This window comes from Vespula vulgaris, chromosome 21 (assembly GCF_905475345.1).
Source record: "Vespula vulgaris chromosome 21, iyVesVulg1.1, whole genome shotgun sequence".
In the NCBI taxonomy this organism is placed as follows: domain Eukaryota; kingdom Metazoa; phylum Arthropoda; class Insecta; order Hymenoptera; family Vespidae; genus Vespula; species Vespula vulgaris.
Window position 1 is genome coordinate 3,598,163 of NC_066606.1, and position 23,065 is coordinate 3,621,227.

General features: G+C 27.5%; 3 long non-coding RNA genes across 12 annotated transcripts; 2 read left to right on the top strand and 1 right to left on the bottom strand.

Annotated features, from left to right (window-relative positions):
• The first annotated feature begins 281 nt into the window (after nt 1-281).
• Nucleotides 282-7,396, top strand: LOC127071213 (uncharacterized). Of its 4 annotated transcripts, none has more exons than XR_007784943.1 (4): nt 282-864; nt 2,698-2,918; nt 3,047-3,192; nt 5,606-7,396. It is a non-coding gene; the product is annotated as an uncharacterized LOC127071213 (long non-coding RNA). The 4 variants fall into 4 exon arrangements; XR_007784941.1 differs by having other exon boundaries at nt 282-842; nt 912-2,918; XR_007784942.1 differs by having other exon boundaries at nt 282-2,918; nt 5,168-7,396.
• A 4,747-nt stretch (nt 7,397-12,143) lies between these two features.
• On the bottom strand, nt 12,144-15,995 carry LOC127071212 (uncharacterized). 7 transcript variants are annotated; one of them, XR_007784937.1, is made up of 6 exons: nt 15,857-15,995; nt 15,625-15,709; nt 15,333-15,539; nt 14,687-14,935; nt 12,749-13,939; nt 12,144-12,652 (listed from the first exon to the last, which is right to left on the bottom strand). It is a non-coding gene; the product is annotated as an uncharacterized LOC127071212 (long non-coding RNA). The 7 variants fall into 7 exon arrangements; XR_007784935.1 differs by having other exon boundaries at nt 15,333-15,542; XR_007784938.1 differs by having other exon boundaries at nt 15,923-15,972.
• A 354-nt stretch (nt 15,996-16,349) lies between these two features.
• LOC127071211 (uncharacterized) lies at nt 16,350-18,825 on the top strand. The gene is made up of 4 exons (XR_007784932.1): nt 16,350-16,843; nt 17,325-17,396; nt 17,476-17,555; nt 17,826-18,825. It is a non-coding gene; the product is annotated as an uncharacterized LOC127071211 (long non-coding RNA).
• Nucleotides 18,826-23,065: the final 4,240 nt, after the last annotated feature.

Below are 23,065 nucleotides of genomic sequence, written 5' to 3' on the forward strand. Positions count from 1 at the left end.
TAATAATAATATATATATATAATTAATAATAATATAATTAATAATAAAATATTAATATATAATATAATATATATATTAATATAATATCATTAAAAAATAATAATAATGATGTAAATAATACAGCGGTACATAATACTTTGTAGAAAAAAACTGTAAACTTTTATTGAACACGTGTCATTTTCAATTTCCTTATAAACGTACTTTTATATAACAATCAAATTACGCGGGTTCCTATTAACATTAAAAGTAGCGACACGTTCAGGTAAGTAATATACGTTGGATCTGCTAAAATTTAACTTAGTCGTAATTAGGCAGTTAAAGCAAACACTGTTAACTTACATCAATAAGATGTATCATTATATTTAAAGTGTATCATTATATATCAATTCTTTTTTCATGAAAGTCCAACAAATTATCAAAAGTGAAATATCAAACAAGAAACTGCACGTGTAGTTGGAAAATACGAAAATTTTACATAGCTCTCTACATAATATCTGTGTGTGTATAGATTACTAGAAAATGGTTGGAATGATGTAATCACAACTCACATAATTAAAATACCGCATAATTAATTGCGTGTATACTAATAGTCCGATAGTAGTAAAAAGAGCATCGATCAAATGGTGATAATACGGGAAGTAAAGAAAAAGGTACATTTCAACAACTCGAATACACCAAGGAGAAAAAAATTAAGCAAATAAAATTTAAAAACGAATAACAGCTATCAATAACATTAGAGGACAACGATCATCAATACGAAGGATGGATTTGAAAAAAGAGCGACGAAGATCTAATATATAAATAACAATGACGTAGCAAGGACGAATACTGAGAGAAGAAAAGTATGTTTGTGATCGAGCTAAGGTGAGCACACTGTAATAAATATGACTGAAAAAGACCCATTTTTTTAGTCTCAGGAAGGCACGGTAAGAGCACGATCTTTTACAGAAATAAATGAAATGTTATCAATATTCGACTCGATTACTGAAGATCTCGATATTAGGAAATGAATTCAAAAATTTTATTTTTAAGAGAATAAGACCTATAGAGACAGGACTGTTTAAAAATAATGACGAGCTTATCTGGAAGATAGCGTTAAAAAATAACAGACTATACATATGGATAAGCTATAGTTTTTAGAATATTGATTACATGATTTTTGATAATTGATTAAAGCAAAAATAAGGATTCATGCAGTTCAGGTGAAATATCTAGCCATCCGTTTGATCGTAGACTATCATTATACTAAGCAACATATATTTCCGAAAATGTGAGTATATTTTCAAAGATAGATTCAGTACGCTAAAATAAGAAAAATGTTCATATGAACATATTACCTATAAACCTGAAAAATATTCATATGAACACATTACGATATAATCTTGTTTCCGAATTATAGCTGTTTTTGTCTTCCTATAATAACCATTTCATCGAACGAGTTTTTCTGAAAAGAATCTTAAGTGGCATATCACATAATTTATTTTTTAAGTAAAAACTTACATGAACTATTAAAAGACGCATCGCTTGATGTCATCAACCATATATGATTTATGGTGCATATATATGATAATTTTAATCGATCACCTTATTTTAATCAATTAGCAAGATAGTTTTTAAATTAGAGATTCTTTAATAAATGGATTGGTCATGGAGAGTCAATTAATTGGCCAACACGATCATCTAATCTAAATCCTTTGGATTTTTATTTGTGAGAGTATCTAAAGTCTTTGGTTTATAATGCATTAGTAAATGATGTTGAAGAACTGCGATATCATATTCAAGAGTGTTCTCTGCGAATTCAAACAACACTTAGTACTTTTGAACGAGTGAAAAGATCTATGATGTGATGTTTGAAAGCCTGTCCTTAAACTGATTTGGCCATTTTAAATAATTTTTATGAAAATTATTAAATAACAGGTTTCACATAAAAACAGTAATAATTTGGAAACAATTTCATATTGGCCATATGTTCATATGAACTTTTTTCTTATTTTAACATACAATCTATCCCTGGAATTATGCTATTTTTGGTAATATCTTGTATATACATGAGTCGATCAAATAAATCATGAACATTTTAATGTCAGTTGATGTAGTAGCACAAATCTTTACAAAAACAAAAACTCCGAATGCTGAACATAGTAATATATCTTTCTAATATACGAACTAAAATAATAAAAAATAGCTTCTCCTATATGTGAAGTTTGAAAAATAAATGTTAAGTACTTATTTCTAAACATTTTTAGAATACTTGTAACTGTAAAAAACACGCTACGAAGAATTTTGTCATCATGTTTTTACATTTATATCGTGTCGATTAATGTGTGTTCGCAAAATTACTTAAAACCAACGAAAAATAAAAAGAACACAAAATTAAATAGTCAGTTTTGCCTGAAAATATTATTCTAACACTAATTAAGTCACAAGTTAATTATTTCTGTATTAAAAAATTATGATATTCCACTGGTATAAAATAATCCAAGAAAACTATTTCTTCTCACAATAAAATTTACTTGGCTTGTAATAATCCTATCAGTAATTAAACATTTTACTCCTTAACTCTATTAACTTTATTTATTAACATTTATCAATTAACTTCAAACTCTGGTTTTACCATATGTTCTAAAAATTTCTGCTAAATTTTCCACTATTAAATTGATAATTGCTGCTGACTTTGTCACTGTATATGTTCTTCAGCTAGCTTGCTGAAACTTCCACTTGCCAACAAAATGTTAATAAAAAAATTTATGGAGAGATTGAATTATAACAATTAATCTCAAACGGTTTAATAATAATGGACAACCAGGTCATTTCAATTTTACCTCTATTAAATGTTACTGGCAGATATTTTGTAATCAATGAAGGAACACTCATTACGCGAGAGATTTGATAATATTTCATTAGAAAGATACAAAGAAGTAAGTAGACACAAATCCCATTATAATCAAGGATGTTAACACTGAAGTTTCTCGAGAGCAAACTGATAAAATAATAAGTACTCTTAACAAATATAGAGATCTAATTGTCAAATGTCTTTAACATATAGATTACACGAATAGAATCAAGATGAATATAACACTGATGTATTTGACATCTATATATTATCAAGTATACGGAGTATTCCTTCAGAAACACAACAACAATAGTAAATAATACAGCAAATTATGGGAGTCTACATCATCAAAGAAAGTGGTTCGTAATTCTTTAATATTGTAATATTGGTTAGGAAAGAAATTCGTAGCAATGCACGTACATAATTTCCAGAGTGATAGATATCATACGTCTTTTGCATTGTTACACAATTTACTACGTTATTAATCCTCCATTGAACTCTTTAAAGGACAGATTCGAATCTTTATCATCTAAATTACAAGTTGTTATATACGTAAAATGCTGATGATATACTGTACATTACCGTGTTTTACTCAAAAGTCTTGATGAATACGATACTATTATCACGCTATTCTTGCGGCGATTTCATTGGAAGATTACGTTTTCACCGATATATTTGTACGAGTGTAGACTTTCTAATATTTCATTTACCTTCACATTTGTAATTTTATATATGTTCTATTTTCCTAGCTTTAGAAAATTGTTCCGATTTATTCGCTAAAGTCTTATTAACTTTATCGTCATATGGATTCTTACAATTCTTACATTTTATTACGTATAGCAATTATTACGTAAATCTTCACGAATGTACTAACAAGTTCTAACGATCGTTATGCGATATACTCCAGCTGTGAATATTGTAAATTTTTCATATGTTTTTTCATCTTCAACCTCAAGTTTCGTATTGACATTCAGAATATTTTACTCGTCTGTTATATTAACAGCAATAAAGTCCGTATTCATAATATTGGTAAATATTGGTAAACACGGTAATGAAGTTTCTATAGAGATTCTTTTTTAACTGGATTAAGAATGATCGTGTAAGCAATAGAATTTTTATTATCTTTCTGATATTTAATATGACCTATATGACTGATGAATTTAAGTCATAGTTAAATTCATAGACCTAAATTTATTTTTAATTTTTGAAAGGAATTTGAAACTATTGCAGTTCCTTTAAGCGTGATATAAAAACTAATTCAGTAGACACGAAATTGTCGATAGTTGCTCGGTCGGTTCCTTACTAATATATGAAATTAAGAGGAAGCAATAGTCCACTTTATTTCGCAACAGTACATTTTCTATTAAGTAATTATAGTACCCACCTTAAGATTATGAAATGTCAGTATAAATTGGATACATGACTAAATATTTTGAAATGTTTTTTTTAATACTTCTTCCCAATATTTGATACTTTTTTAACAACTCGTTTAAAGTTAATGAGGACAATACATTATATAAATCTTCGAAAATAGTTAACTCAATTTATAATACTACGAACGGATTTTATATTCGCAGATATTAGCAAATCTATTAAACTCTCATATGTTCCTTTTCTCCGGAACTTTGCTATCTGCACTGTTTTCAAAACGCGGATATTTAATTTTTTCTTGCAAAAAATCATCTTTTTCTAACTTCGATATCAGATTTGACGTTCGCAAGGTGCAAATCTCTCTTTATTTTTAATAAGAAGGAAAAGAATAAATAGAAATTCGTTAATATAATTAGAATTAACTGAGCAATTCAATTTATGCAATGAACGGGAAATGAAAATGAAAATGAAAAGATCGATACACCTTCATGGAAACTTGAAAAGAATGAAAAAATGTTATTATAAGAATTACTGAAAAATGAAATTGTATCAAAAAGATGAATTAGTTGCGATTTACACCGATATACCTGCAATCAGTTAAAGTAAGAAATTAGAATTGAAATGTAAAGGATCATACAAAATCATAAAGATCAATGATTACGATAATTATTTAAAACAAGATAATCGATTAAGCATCGTCCTTTATAAATAGGACTACTTGTTCCAGTGTTGCTATTGGTATAGGACAATTCACTCTTTTTTTGTTCGAATTTATTGCGTAGCTATACGCAATGCAATCTCTATTTTTAACTAACTGCGAATCTTTTCGTATATGTATTTTATTTATGATACGGTATAGTTCGATGTTGTCAGAATTTTTTAATTTTACCAGTATGACTTTTACTGTCCAAGTTGGTATTTTTAAATCTTAGTTTTGTAATGTAATTATTGGATTATTTTTAGGTAGTACATTTCCCCATCGAGCAAGACAAACAGTTAATATTAAAAAAAAAAAAACATGTATAAAAAGTGCACAGTGTATAATTTATTCCAATAATTTGGTATAAATTACATATATATTAAACGTGGACATCACAAAAATGTCGGCGAAAATGTAATCTTCCAACCAAATGACCGCAAGTATAGCGTGATAATAATTCCATACCCATCAAGACTTTTGAGCTAAATATGGTAATATATGGTATATATCATCGACATACTTTCTATCCATTAGAACTTTGCAATAATTAACTGACGACGAAAGTAATTTGTCTCGCCAACATTATTAAGTGCGATTTCTACGTCGACGATTTAATCACGGCCACTCACGCGTTTAGTGAAGCTATAAAAATCAGAGACGAAATACTTAACATCGCATCAAAGGATGGTTTTGCATTACAGCAGTGGGCCTTCAACGAAGAAAGTCTAATCTCGGATTTGGTCAACTGTTCAACGAACATACATATTCGTTGAAATCTGGAGAAGACTACCTCTACTCTTGGGGTAGTTTGAAATCCATAGTCAAAATCACATAATATACCGCATAAAAATTGATAAAATCAATCAAACACTCAGTAACTAAGCGTAACATCCTTTCTCGTATAGCAAAATTATTCCATCCGCTCATCTCGGTCCGCTCGTTCGGTCTACTCGGTTCGATTATCGCTAAAGCAAAAATAATAATATAGTAATTTTGGCTAATTGACATTGGATAGGACAACCCGGTTCCTGACCAAATTCATACGTCATGGATCGCATATTGAGATCAGTTAGCGTCATTAGATGGATTACGCCTTCCTCACAAAGCAATTGTGGTTAATTATACAAGCATTCAGCTGCACGGATTTCGTGATACAAATGAATGGGCTTATGGGGCGTGCATCTACATATCTATGATTTACATCGACCGATGCAAGGGTGCAAACTTCACTTCTTCGTGCGGAATCGTGCGTGGTGTCGGGTTTTCATTAACCGTCCCGAGATTGGAATTGAACGCCGCGCTTTGGGAAAGTACACAATGTATTGTGAAAGGTATTAACGATCGTATATGTCACTAAGATGATTTTTTGATTCAACTCGACCATTTGTTTAATTTGGATCATCTTGCTTCATCCGTTTAAGACGTTCGTAATTAATTGCGTCGTTGAAATCAGAAGCATAGAGACGAATGAAATAATAATGAAATAATATCTTTATTTTGATGAAATAATACTTTCATTTATAGTATAAATTCATTAAGACATTTTTTAAAACATTTGAACGATTATAGAAAAGAGTAATGCAAGTTATAAGAATATGAGAATAACGGCATTTCGTGCGATAATTTTTGGTTTTTGAGATCATTTTTAAAGTTTATTGCTAATTTTCGTTTAATTTCGAATTAGTAGGTCTAACGGAGTAACATGGTGAATTTTATTATTTATTTTTATGTATAAAAAAAAATAAAATATAAAAAATAAATTACTCGCACTTTTCTGGTCCGGATTCAAATATCGTATTCTTATTTTCTAACCTTTTTTTTTCTTTTACGAAAATTAATTTCTAATACGAAATATTAATTGGTAAGAGGGATTATGAAAGATTATTAAATAATACTTTTTTTCGTGCAAAAAATAATTACTTCAGAAACACAAATTATAAAGAAATATTTTATAATAAAGATTATGATATCGTATTATTTGCGTTATCTACTATTAAGGCGTTATTATGGGATGGAAATATAATTTCACAAAATTTGCCATATATTTGTACTTGAAATTTCATTTATTCAAATAGAAACAGGAAAAAATACTCTCTGACATCTGATTAATTATATATTATGGGTATACAAACAGTACGTAAAACTTTATAATGTAAATTTAACAACGATACGTTTAGTCTTTCTTCGTAACAAAGTTATACTTAACAGACTTTCTATCTTAAAGAAAAAAATTGTTGCATTGTTTCAATTACATTCTATTTTATGTTAGAATTACGTATTATGAAATAGAAAATATACATTTAACTTTCTATTATATTATATAATTGCAAGTGGCTTTAGACCAAACTGTTTAGTTAACAACAATTTGGGTTTTATTAAATACAAAAATAAATAGATTTTTTATTCTCTCACGAGATATACAAATATTCTGTCGTCTCACTGTATACATTAACTCAACATTCAATAAATGTTCAATAAAAACTCAACAAGTCTACTCTGTTCTATTCTTTAGCATTATGTTCTCTTCCCACACTTGCCTAGTATTTTATATTACTTATCATTTCTCTCGTTCGCTCACTCATTATTATTTTCTTTCATCCAATTATCTTTTAGAATACGCGCTCATAAGAAGTGCGACTAGACATCATCTAATCTTCGCTCAGAATATATATTCATAGATATTCATTCTTATCCCTTACTATTCCTGATATTACGAGATTGTCATTCATTCGATATTTACACACACACAGTACATTATCCTAATAGTATAATTATGTACTTATATATATATATATATATATATATATATATATATATATATATTATTTGAATATTTTTCTTCAATATTTATTGATATTAAATTGTATATATGTCTTATGTTTAATTATTATGTCGAGCGTGTCAGTTGAGATAAGGTTTTTAAATATATTCGTTACTTTTGACAATGTTAGAAAAAGAGAAAAAGGGGACATATGCAATAAAGAGAAAGACCTGTATATTAATTAAACGGTAAATTATAACTATAGATACATATATATATATATACATATTTATTAATAAATATTAACGTAACATCATAATAGGAATAATAATAATGATCTAGATAATGGACTGAAACGTAACAGATCTTTCTTGAGAAAAAATAAAATCATATGTATTTTTAACTAATATAGAGATTTAATTGTCGAATATCTCCAATAAATAAATAATAGCGATAGTAATTAAACACTGATGGATTCGACATCAGCAAATCATCAACTATATCAAGTATTCCGTTACAAGCAGCAACGATAAGAAGAAATATAAGTAATATAACAACTGATGGAAACCAACGTCATAACAATTCTTTAATCCAGGGATATTAGTCGAGAAATTCACGGGATATACGAATGTGCAAAGATTACAAAATCGTAAATCGTAGAATAGCTAAGAAACACAGCCTATGCCGAGAGAGAAAATAAATTAGGTAAACTGAGAAATATGATTCTAATTATAAGAAGTTCTAAATTAGTGTTTACTAAAAATTTTGAATATGAATTTTTAAATTTGTTTGATTGTATCTGAATATGAGTATGCAATTTTCCCTTTTTTCATAAAGGAAAAAATTGGTAGTGGATAATTATATGGCAATATTATATTGTTACTAATTTTTAAATAATTTTGTATAAAACATACTATCTTGTATTCGTTTTTAACAAATTTTTGTTTTTAAAAGGTTATTTTCTATCGGATCCTAAATCGGAAATATATTCAAAATAATATGAAATGTACATTCGTTGTTGTAATTTCTGCCAATGATTTCTAATTGTCGTGTCTACGATTCTTGATTTATTCATTCTATGACATATTATCAAAACATTATATCTACTTGACCATACGTTTGAAAGATTTATTTCTCCGCGAATCTTCGAATAAATAACACAATTCTAGAGTTGCTTGTCTTGCGTAATAATATTATTTTTGTCTATAGGTTTGTGTACATTGTATGACAAATGTTATTTTTATACTGGAACACAAATTTTGCTTATGTAATCATTATAAATTCTTCATTAACGTTAGAATGTAAGAATCCGACTTCCAGGCGACGATCTCCCTTGTACGATATTTGTCTCGCTGTTCTTGAATGAGTCAAACAACTTCTGTTTATTTCATTATATGTGAATGTAAAGTTTTAAGATTGGAAAATAATTTCCAAGTGGAAGATTTGGTACTCGAAGGCGAAATGGGAAAATAGAAAGCGGAAAAGTGGAGAACGATTCTGATCAGTTATAGGTTTCGTCGTGGAGGCAGAACTTAAAACTTAATAGCGATCAAGATATGATATTGTATATTATGTTTGTGTAGATACATTTTTACAGGATGCAATGTCTTAGTATTATAATAATAATTACAATAATGACGATGATAATGATAATGGTAAAACAATAATTATGTGTATTAAGTAATTATGTGTATATTTTATAATAATAAAAATATAATAATCCATAAAATAAAAAGACCATAAAAAAAACTTTGGTTTATTTACGCTAAGTTATCAGTTCATGATCTGGTGTCGACTAATACCATTCAAAATTTCTCTTCCGTGGATATTTCGTTTTCCGTTTTTCTATGAATCTCATCAGATATAGGAGATCTGTCAGAAAATTATCCGTCCTAAAAAAGGGTCCTTGTACCTAAGCTGTGGTAAAAAAGGAATATTCACTATTTAGGGGGAACCTTTCTGAATATCTTTGCCTGATCCGTGCGTTAACGAACAACGTTACACAGTTGATTGTTAGCGATAATGAGGTCTTCAAAGTAGTCGTCTTTGGAAGTCATACCCTTATTCCAGCGATTGGAATATTATTTTCTCAGCATATCTGGAGCTCAATTTTCGAAATACTCAATATTTATTTTATAACATTTTGCTTAGAAGAACTGTTATACTGGGAATTTGCAATACTTACTCAATTGCATACTTAACAAAATATTTTTAAACATTTGGAATTGAAATAATGTCGATATCAAATAACTTTCAAAGAAAAGCACAAGAGATACAAGTCTTTATTTTGATTTAATAAATTTAATTCCTAAAATTATCTCTATATTATTATGTACAAAATTTTCAATTAGTATATTTATTATTTCCAATCTCTTCTAATGCGAAAATGCATGTGCATATATGTGCACGCAAAATACATGTGCACGCGTATGTGTATATTTAACAAGCAAATTACAGAACTACGAAGCACTACGAAGTCCATGAATAGAGACATATAATATAATAGGCATTCAGAACAAACAAATTTAACTTATATTAATTATATGTCTCATTATATTTTATATATCTATTTTTTTTTAATAAAAGTTTAGTAGGATTAATAAAAGAAAAGTAGGATATTATATAAGAAAGTATACGCGTAGTTGAAATGTATGAAAATTTTACAGAGCAAGATATGGGGTTAACAAAATTCAAGTGAGTTTGGTTTGTTTCCATAAAAGATAAAAAAACTAGTTACAGCTGCATGCTGCAGTAATTTCGTTCATTTGTCCGAAATTGCATTTACCATAAAGCACACTAGGAGCAAGTAACATCCTCACAATATATGTGATCATATCTTAAAACCGTACTCCTAATCTTACTCCTAAAAAAAAATATAAAAAATGGTCGTGTACCTTTCATACAATATCATAGGATATATAGAAAATTTCTCTAATTAATTCAGTTCAGTTTAATTTAAAACCTTATTTTCATATTCAATTACATTCTCAACGATTTTTAAAGATAGAAAGAGAGAGGAAGAAAGAAATAGATTTCGGACAGTTATAGATTACATATATTAAAAAGATCGAAAATAATTTATTTACGTAAAAATATTATTTCATTTTGTCCATTTCATTATTTTTTAGAAACAAAGCAAGGTTCTGAAATTCGATGAAGATCAAGGAGAACTCGAAAGGCAAAAAAGTCAGAGAGAAATTAGGAAGTGATAGAAAAAAAGAGAGAGAAGGATGAGTTGAAAAATAAAGAAATAAAAAAACAAAGCGAACATAACATCCTTGACTTGCCGCCAAATTATACTCTATCCATTCCCCTTTCTTTATCTATCTCTCTCTTACAAACAAAAAAAACATAAACATGTAACTTAGGTTCTATGCAATGTTTCCACATTTTCAAATTTTCAGAAATTTATAAAGAAGAACTAAAAATTCTATAGAATTCCAAAAATTACACTTTGTCAATCTACGGATTTTTTACGAAAACAAAATACAAGATTAAAAAAGTACTATTTATAATTGTCACAAATATAAAATTATACATATTCGGCTAGATATGTATATTATAATATGTAAATTATAGTACACAGACATATATGTATATATATGAATGTAAACATACATGTAGTAAATATGTAATACAAAGGAAAAGAGATTAAAAATCTGTAGATTTTGGTTTAAAATTCGTAGATACGTAGATAGCTTAAAAAAAATCCATAGAGGTGGCAACATTAACTATCTCCCTCATTTTCTTATTACCTCATTCTCTCTTCCTCCCTCTCTCTCTCACTCTCTCTCTCTCTCTCTCTCTCTCTCTCTCTCACTATCTCTTTTTCCCTCTCTATCTCTCTCTATCTATGTATTTATTTATCAATCTATTTATTTATCTATTTACCTATCTATTTCTCTGTCACATATAAGAAAGACGAAAAGAAAAACATAAACGCCAGATAGAGGCGCCAGATAAAAACATAACGTTAGATAGAGCTTATACACTCTACACTTTCCTTTGTGTATAATATCTCTATGTGTCTTTCTCTTTTATTTTTATTCTTTTTTTTTTTATTTCATATTTATTTCACCTTGTAAAGTTTGATCTCGTCTCCGATTTATCCTCGAGATAGAGATCTTCAAAAACTAATATATTCGCAAAAACCTAAGCCAAAGATATTAATATAATATACAAGCGTTGTCTTACTATTGTTTTATCAAAAATCATTTTATTAAAACATCGATATTTATTTCTAATGAACTAAAACAAAATTAAGAAAAAAGAATAAAATCACGATGTTTAAATAATATATAATATCAATACATCGAAAGAAATGCGTAACAAAGCAAGCTTTCATTACGTAAGTTTTCGAAAATTCAAAATTAAAAGATCGTTTTCCAAAAATAGAATTTAGCAATTGTTTGTAACAAGTGATTTTCATGATTTTAATACGACATACGGAATATTATAAACTAAAGGTTAACTTCTAATTATAAGTACGATACTTTATTTATAGTATAAATTTGATATGATCATTTTTAAAAGATTTTGACTAATGAAAATAAAAGTCATATAAGTTATTTAAAAGTAAGTACGGAATTATTGTATATTGCTGAGAAATATGCGGTGGTTAGGAGAGTAGAGAGGAGAAAATTGTTGAGCTAACAGAGCATATAATACGACACCTTGCTACGCAGTTCTCCTTGACGCTTCATGGTGAAGATTAAACACATATATTGATTTATTAATAGCATAACTGCAAATAATCTTTTTTGAGACATTTGGGCTATTAAAGAAAAGGGCATATATCTATGTAAATACGTGATTATTGTAAAATAGTATTGAATGATAGGAATAAAGAGGAGAATATCTGGCAGAGCCTATGATACCACGTTCCACCATGGATTACCTTGATATTTCATTATAATCAATAAACTTTCGCATTGGAATACGTTGATTTAATTTTACTGTGTTGCTCGCCTCGTCGCTATTTTTTAACCTACGCAAAGTACACTTTTGAAATTACTTCTTTTTAAATTAATAGAACATTATAAATTCATATGCCGTTTACTCCTTATAATCCTTAGAGTCTTACCGAGAGACTGAACAAAGATTCGTGTTTCCTTCCCTTATTTTTCCTGACGATCTATTTTATTTTATTTTTATTTTTCGTTCGAAAGGTAATTCGGCTTTCTACATCGGAGAAAAATTGCCTCTGTTCAGTTATACTCTTTTGTAGGCATTTTAGGAAGAGGAGAATTTCTATATATATTCGTTCTGCTTTCAACGATAAAATTATATACACATATTACACATATTTTATTTGATTACGTTTCTATAACGTTTATAACCGATAAATTATGAATCTTGTTTTTGTTAAATTATTTTGTTTTGAACAAATCACGTGAAATGAAATTCTAAAATAGATCCATCGCCTCTGACGACGTTAGCAAATAAAAAAAGCGATATATATATATATGTATATCAAAGTGGAATATATATATAGCAAAGTGAAAGCTGTGTAAATCATTTAAATAGCAAATCGTAGTTATACGTGTGTGCGCGCATGTGCACGTGTGTGTATTAATAAGAACGCATTAGAAAAACATAACTACTCTAATTTAACATAACGTTTTCTAATGTAAAATATCACTCACTAACTGCGTCTTTATTACTTACGCAAACATCTTCCCGATATTTTCGAAAGCATTTCGACTATATTATAACTATTCCTAACTCATCCACGACGTATCGCAAGCATTCTTACAGGATACGGGGGAATTATACATATTAATTTAATATCGATTAAACATTTATTCTCAAAAAATAAATATATACAATAATTCACATGTATCAATAAATACGTATAATAAATTAATACGTACAATAAATATATTACATTAAGTTATTATTGCTTAAAAATAATTTTTCCGTAAATTACGTAGAATTTAATGCGGATAATATAAAAGTGTATCATATATAAACGCGTTTATATAAATACAACAGTTATTACATTAATTTATGTGCACTTATTATGCAGTTATTAATTTAATTTAAATGCACAATTGTTCTTTAAGAAAAAGGAACCAATAGAATAAAAAAATCACAATTAACGACGTCGATTTCTTCACCTCTCTTGTGCGAACTTTTCCAGATACCTTCTGTATTCAGTGGTGCGATGTTTATACGTTCAAGGAGAATGAGTATTATCCTCCAAGTGGAAGTACTTATTGAATAATTTGAAGTTGAAAATTCGCTGACAGCTCAAAAAGATCGTACAGAAAATCTGAAAATCAAACAAAGATCTAATTTTTTTGTTTCAGTTTTCTAATTTTTACGATATATCTCTCCAGAAATATTCGAATATAAAACACTGCAACAGATAATACAATACGTTGATCCTTATCGATATATGTTAACTATACTAAATATATAGACCTTATATCCTCATTACAGTTTTCAATTGATCTTATTCCAAAATAAAAATAAATTTATTAAGAATATTATATTTACATAAATAAATGTTAGACTAGTATACATAAAATACACAGATATATTTTCTGTCGAAAAATTAAAAAATTAAGAATGTTCAAGCTCATTTTCTGACTATTTTATATGAAAAAAATGATCGTCTATTTTCTAATCCTCTTACATAAAAAACACATTTTATACTTTTCTCCGTAGATGTTTTATGAAACATATATGATCGTTACCATGACGGTAATATATTTGCTTATTTTTTTTTTTTACTGTATCTTAACAAGGACTTCTATTTTGCAACTCTCCGAAGAAAACCAAAACTGAAATTATGAAAAACAAAATGACGAATCCAATATGCCAGATTATACATACATACACACATACACAAAATATTGAATTCAACCGAACTTTATATATACATATAAAAATATTCCCTAACTTTTAGATAAAGCGGAACACAATAATTTTAATAATTAACGTATTTTGTAAATAAAAATTTCCAAACAGTATGAAGCACAAATACCGATTGACAGATCAGTTTAAAATTTTGCACCTATCATTTTCTGACCATCTTCTTCTTATAGCATTTCTAGCAGAGAATGGGCCATCCCAAGAAGATCTTCACTTTGTTATAGTGTTTTCAGCCAGTACTTGATTTTGGAAAGATTATGCGATAAATTCCCATCATGCTTCCTTCCATATCGTCCGAGTAGTACCTCTTCGATCTCCATTTCTTGATATCACAGCTAACGCGACTTCCATCACCCAGGATTAATGTTTGTTTCATAGCGTAACAGTATATCTGTAAGCATTGCGATATTGTCGATATATTCTTTTGTTACGTCCGGTACATTTAAAATCAAATTTTTTCGCCGTTTTATAATTTAAAGGGTAAGATCGGACATAATTGCAAGTTGAAAAATAAAAACCAATTTAATACAAAATTAATATAAAATTTCATTACAATAAACTCGGTATCTCTCGACAGCTGCTTTTCATTGATAATAAAAATTAAATAAAAAGATAATAAATAATAAATTTTGTTAAATTATAGTACTAACATAATGACGAAATTGATTTTTTAGCAACAGTCGTTGTAAACTTTCATAAAAGTACATTTCCCTAAAATAAATTTTCTATAATTTTGCTAAATGTAGAAAAAAAAGTATTAAATTTGTATAAAAAGAATATTACTAAACTGTTGTGTCACACTTCCAAATTATTTTTTTTTAATGGATATATGAATTTTAGACACTCGTTTCGCGGAATTAGAATTGATTCACATCAAACAAAGTTATATACCTTTGAAGACTTTTTCCCCTCTTCTTACGTTGAGCTAAGTAACACTGGAACGAAGTTCGCTTCTGCAGAGAATATAAACTCCAGAAAAGTGACTTTTTCCCTCTCTACTATATAATATTTGAACGGTTAGTATACCCAACACGCCATTTTTATATTCATAATTTTAAATTTAGTTGTTAGGATTTATACCGTTTTTTAAGACTTTTCTACGGGCTAAGAGCTCTCCTCCAACTCATGCATAACCAAAAAAGCTGTAGGCCGTGAAGATACGTTCCTAAACAAACAGTTGCAAATTTAATTCATCCATACATACTTACTATCGGTAATCAATCTGTTAAAAATCACTAAAAATATTTCATAAATTCAACTAATTATAATATTATATTCTCTCTTAATAAATATTATTAAAAATCTATCATACTTTAAATTTAAAATTAATGGCAACATTCATCTTAATTATTCGAAACTTTTTCGAATTTAATGATACCATTAAAATTAGACCTCTTGTGATTAAATAAAATTCGGACCAATCATTGATTCCCAAAACTATGGAATGTGTTCATTTTGTACCAATCATATATTTCGGGATTTTAATGCACCTATAGCGTTTTCCAACGTAAGATACAAAAAAAAAGTTGTATAATGATGCTATATTTTACTATGATAATGATTACACAGAATTATTCGTATTTAATGCTACTTAAACAACTTCTGATAACGAGGAGAAAAACACGCCTCTTTTAATATACTGTATTTGAAAAAGTAATGAGGTTGTTAATTGCGCATTATAGAAAATTTGCGGCTGTTGCCGATAGGCGGCGCAGCTGTGCTGTTGGCGCTTTTGTCCAGTTTCTATGGAATTGGGTTATTTAACTAGAAATATCATATGATGTTCCTTTCTAGATTTTACCTCCTTTTTGCTGTACTTCTTGTTTCCTTATCGTAGTATTTTTACAGTAAATGGCACGGTTTGTTTAATGATAAGTGTGTGATTATATAGAAATCCAATTTAATCAAGCTCTAATAAGTGATCAAATATTATTTATTTCCAAAAATATAAATCAATAAGATCCAAGTGAATGAGAAATTTAATTATATATTTATTTGTGCAAATACATATTTATACATAATCGAACGTACATATAGTGTTTTTTATTATCGTTTTCTTTTTGTTGTTATTTAATTCTTTTTACGAGAAGAATGTATACAGTTCTTTTTTCAATATAAAAGAAAAAATAACATGAGGTTCATCAAATTAGTACCTTCCTCAAGAAGGAAAAATCGTAAAAATCACTTCATGGTTTCTTTTCATGTACGTAGAAGGTTAATATCTGGACCTCTTTCAAAAGATTTAAGACAAAAATACAACGTACGATCCATGTCTAAAAGCAAGGATGGTGAAGTACAGGTTAGTTAATTTATAGTAATACATTTTTTATACTTCAATAATGAAATGTTAATTTTATATCGTTGTGTTAACAACTCTATTCCTTTTGTTTAAATTTGATTCATGTATTTATTAACATTTATATTATTTATGTTTATTAACTTTTGCATATTTTTTGTGTATACATACATTTTTTATTCATTTTATATTATTATTTAAAAGAATGATAATTGTCCTAGAAATATATAAACATGTGTAACAGAAAGTGGAGTTCAAAAATTATATTAACATAGAATATGATCGTAATATTCAATTTTTTATTGTCCAACTAAATTATTAAACTGTAGTAATTGAAAATAATATAATCTATAAATTCTTCTCTTATCATTTTTAATCATATAGATTCTATAAATATTGAAGCAAGATATTAGTTTTGCTTTATTAATTTCAGCTTTACAATAAATGATGTTATTTTTATTAGGACATTTTTCTTTTTGCACAGTATAAAATAGAAGTAACTTGAAGTTACTGATTATGGAATTAGCTGCTCTATGGAAAAGTTGGAATATAAAAGGTAAAATATAGAAATATATAAATAAGACCTATCTAAATTAGTACAGTATATTATTTGTTATATATTATTTCATTTTTAGGTTGTTCGTGGACGTTACAAAGGCCAATAAGTTGATAAAGTTATTGAAGTGTATAGAAAGAAGAATGTTATCTCTTAAAGGTAATATAACTGCTATGATATCATGTATGTACATAGATAAATATATAAAAACATACCTTGACAAGTGATGAACTAAACCATTCTCGGAGAATCAGACAAATAGGTATACTTACTAGTACTTACTCAAAGTTCTTTTGAATTTGTGCTCGTATGTTTCCTTGGTCTGGTTGCTGCAGATCTATTGGCACTGATCGATATTTATTTAAAGAAATTATTTTTTTGTAGTTATCGTTATATATCTGATCTAAATGTATTATGATTTTTTTTTAGACCATAATTCTAAAACTTGAAGTGGACAAAGATAGGAGAAAGAAATTAGTGAAAAACGAGTTAAAAACAAAAGTATAATCTCTATTCCTTCTCATACAATGTGTTACTTACTACATACTAGTTTAATGTTAATTAAAAATTTATTGCTAAAATGTAAACATATAATACTAAATTAAATATATTACATTAAATTATGATCATAAGAAATAATTTTTTATTAAATTATATAGAATTTAATATATATATTAAGAAAAATTGTATATAAACCTTTTTACAGATTCAATTATACATACATTCGTAGCTCAGTTGATTGAATGTCATCCCGAGAAAAGAATTCTTGCGTTGTTCGAGTTCCCCCTTTTCCCGGTGGTGGCAAGGCACAAAATTTCCTTGAACAGATCTTTTCGCAGTAATTTAGTGATATTCTAATTGTGCTGTTTGAAACGGAAGCATTGATAAATCGTCTTTCTCTCTCTTACCTTCTTTCAGACTCGATCACAATATTTCCTTTACCCAATCATACACTATTGTATTTGATCATTAAACAGCTGATGAAAAAAAGGGTAAAAAACTACAATTAAAGAAAGAGGAAGAGAAGAAGAAACCAAGTCTATGTATTTCAACAATTTTTCTTATCAGCTTTTTCAATTCAATTACCATTTTCAAATGAAATTGGTTTGCTGGATATAAATTATTCCCCTTTTCTATCACCACCCATGTTTATACCCCACAATCACCAACGACTACTGACTACTCTAAGAATTATATATTCTCTCAAGCAAAGAATAGTTCATCCAGGGAGAGAAACTCCTATATTAACTCCAACATTAATAACATTAACGAGATGTTTCGACACATAATATTTATTATATTGTGCATCATTTAATACATGATGTTCTCTTCTCCCACGACATGGGACGAAAAAAAGTCACAATTTTACTGGCATTAATCGAATTCACTGTCAAAGATGATCTACATTAAATAAAAAGTATTAAAGTTACACTCATTGAATTTAATATTTCTCTATATATGCTATAAAATAAATGAAAGAAACACTTAAAAAATGATTGCGAGAATCAATTTCTCTGTATATAAAGGATGGTCGAAATTGGACAGATCAATCCACAATTCTTTCATGTCGATTTGCATCAGGTAGTTGTCCGTAGAAAGATATTTAGCTGGAAGTTCCTCGATACCTCACATAGCAGAGCATTTACTCGAAAATTTTTATAAGAATAAAGCGTAGATCTAATTTTCTTTTTTTTTTTTCATTTTATAATTTCTTGGATATTTTTCAGTAAGCATCCAAATTGGAAATATTTTAGCATTTAATAAAATATATAAATACTTATCTTTTATATATGTACATATATATTTATTAATATAATTAAGTAACATAGGGGATTAACAATAATAAAAGGCGTTACATAGCAATATATATATATATATATATATATATATATATATATATATATATATATATATATCGATATGATTGAACAGGTTTATTCGATAGACGTTGTTCTAAAACAGACTTTCTTTCCTTACATCACTACGTATGACATAGAAGACATATATATATATATATATATATATATATATATATATATATATATATACGCGTTTTACATTACATATACATATACTTTACATTTATCATATTTTATTACGTAAAATTAGATATTCTTTATACATTTAATTTAATACGCAAATCCTGCACATTCAAAATATATGTTTTATTTTTTATCACTTTAAAAAGTCGGAAAAACTTATTAGAACAAATTAATATCTTTATGGAAGAGTATCTGAGCAATAATTATAGTCGGAATGAGTTATATGAGCTATTTAACTTTATCTGTATTATGCAATTCCAAACTGTTCATTTTGAAACAGACGCAACGTAGGTGTAACGCAGTCCCCGGCACATACCTTGACGAAACCATGGGAAAAGCTGATATTAAATATATTGACATTTGATCGATTACACTCTGATCAAATTTTTAAATGATCAAAAACTATAAACTAGCATGTGTAGTACATAAGTATATTTTTTGTTGAAAAATTTAGAAATTCAAATTACTTAAAATTGTTATCTGAAAGCATTTTATAAGAAATAGAAAATTGTCCCTTTTTTTACGCATAACAGCTAGGAACTCTACATACAAATTACAATATAGGTTTCAAATCGATGGATAATTTCCTTACCAAGTATTAGAATTTAGGAAAATGTTTCACCTCGCTATTGTATTAAATATTCCTTTAAGAAAAATGTGATTTTTCATAACAAAATATAAAGAATCACATAATAAAAAGAATGATATATTGCACTTGAAAAAAATTGCAGACTTCTTCAACATATATCTTTTACGAATTTGTTATATGTACATGTATAAAAATGAAATTAAATCAGTCATTATGAAGGCAATCAGTAATAATACGTACAATTAATATATGATATATTCACTAGGATTCAAATCAGTTGTGATTAAATGGTCAAAACAAATATATCTAATTTCTATTATATATTTTGTTACATTCGACATAACTATTTTTTTAGATAAATGTCTAAAAAAACTATCAAAAGTGGGATTTCAAACAAAAAAGTATATGCATGATTGGAAAATATGAAAATTTTAAGTAGCTCACATTATAATATATAAAGATTACGAAAACGTGGTTGTATAACTACTACGAGATTTATAATAACATATTGATAATGGCGTGGTGTACTGATTATGTAATAATCGTAAAAAGAAAATCGATATACGAAAAGTATTAATTAAACGATGATGAATACGAAGAATAAGAAAAGTAATTCATCAACATGGACATATCGTCGAACAGTAGATGTCAATAGCATTAGAAGACAATATTTTTCAATATAAATGTTGTTTTGATGAGAAAAGAGTGACAATATAGATATAACATATAAAGACAGAGATACTAAACTGAAAGCAAAACAGTATGATCGGAATCGTGCGTAGATAAACAAACGGTAATAAGTATGACTGACGTAAACGTATCCTTTTAGCCGCAGAAAAACGCGAAAAGAAACATTTTAGAGAAATAAATGAAGTATAATCGATACTCGATCCGATTATAGCAGATCTCAGTATTTAGAGATGAATTGAAGAAATTGACGAATATGCGATTCTCAAAAATTATACACTGACCAAATTGAGAAAGAAGTGGAAGAGTGTTATAATAGTCTTCTTCCAAGTCAACATCGATGGACAGAATGCAAACATTTATTTAGACCTTCTCACGTGAAGAAAGTTCTATGAGAAAAGTTACGTAAAAATACAAGACAGAATATAGTAAAGTATTACTACATTCGGACACAGAAACAGCGAAATGGAAAATGGAGAAGCTAAGAAATATACGAGACATACGATTCCATTCGGAATCACTTCCAACGTTTGCCTTTAAAAAGCGCTAATCATAATAAGAGAATAAAGCTTATGAAAACAGAACTGTTAGACAATTACGTGCTTCAAATATAATGGAGATCAAATAACTAATAAATACACAAAATCAAAAAATAATGTATATAATACTAAGGGAAAATGTCAGAATATTATATTTAAAAACAAATATCGAAATGTTAATAGGCTATCAATACGAATATGTTATAGTTGTGAGACTATTGACTGTAGATCTCATTATTTACGAAATAAAAGCAAAAGTGAAAGTTCATACTGTTCAGATGAAACATTAAGTCAGCTTTGCAATTGAGAAGTATTTTTACAATGAAAAGGACAGAGAAATGCTCGACAGAAGAATCATGAGTCATCGTCCAAATAAGTTATTTATAAGACAATCTAAGTACAAATTGAATGATTAAAATTAATCTCCAAATATTTATCAATGATGGACGATAAGAATATACCGATTGTAGCTATATCAAATATTACGAACGGGAATCTCGTAATCAACGAAAGAACAATCATTACGCGGAAAGATCCGATAATATTTAGCAAAAAAGATACGAAAAAGCAAATGATCTATATATTAACTAAACGGTAAATTGTAACTATAGATGCATATATATATATAATATATTATTAATATAATAAATATATATATAATATATTATTAATATAATAAATATATATATAATATATATATTAATATAACATCATAAAAAGAATAATGATAATGATCTAGATGATGGACTGTAGTATAGGACTAAGTATAGATATGTATATTATAATATATAAATTATGATATACAGATATATATGTATTAGAGTATAAGTATACATATAACAGATATGTAATGCAAAAGAAAGGTGAAAAGAAAATTAAAAATCCGTAGATTTTGGTTTGAAATTTGTAGATCCGTATATAGCATAAAAAAATCTATAGATATAGCAACACTGGCTCTCTCTCTCTCTCTTTCTCTCTCAAGAAAAAAAAATAGCTTATACTTTATCTTGTTTTGTGATCTTGTTTTCGATTTATTCTCGCAGTAGAAGTTATACTTGAAAAACAGCCTTGCTAAAACTAAAGCCAGAAATATTAATATAATATACCAGTTATACTACTTTCATTTTATTAAAAGTACTTATTGTGAAAATATCAATATTTATTTCTAATAAGATAAAATAAAAATAATGAAAAAATCTTGTCATAAATGAAATCACAATATCTAGTATAAATTCGTAAGATAAAACGCGCTTTAATTACGTAAAATTTTTCGAGAATTCATAATTTAAATAATGTTTTCCAGATATAGAATTTGTCAATTGCTTGGTAAATTATATCGCGTCAAGAAAAAAAGAGATATTTACGATTTCAATAAGTCATGTGGAATATTATAAACTAAAGATATTCATTATATTATAAACTAGGGGGTAAATTTTTGACTGTGAGTAAGATATTACCTTTGTTTATAGCATAAATTTGATATAACCATTTTTGTAAAATTTTGACTATTGAAAATAAGAGTCATATAAATTATTTAAAAGTAAGTACAGTATTATTGCATAATGATAAGGAATATGGCATGAAAAGAGAGAGAATAGAGATAAACAGATTAAAAAGTAGAAAATAGAGAAATAAACCTAACAATATGACACCTTGCTTCCTAACTCTTCTTGGTGCTTCAGTACGAACATTAAAAATTTATATTGGTTTGTTAATAGCATAAACTGCATATAATTTGTTTTAAAACATTTGAACTATTAAATAGAAAAGCCATGTATCTATGTAAATAGGTAATTATTGTAAAATAATATG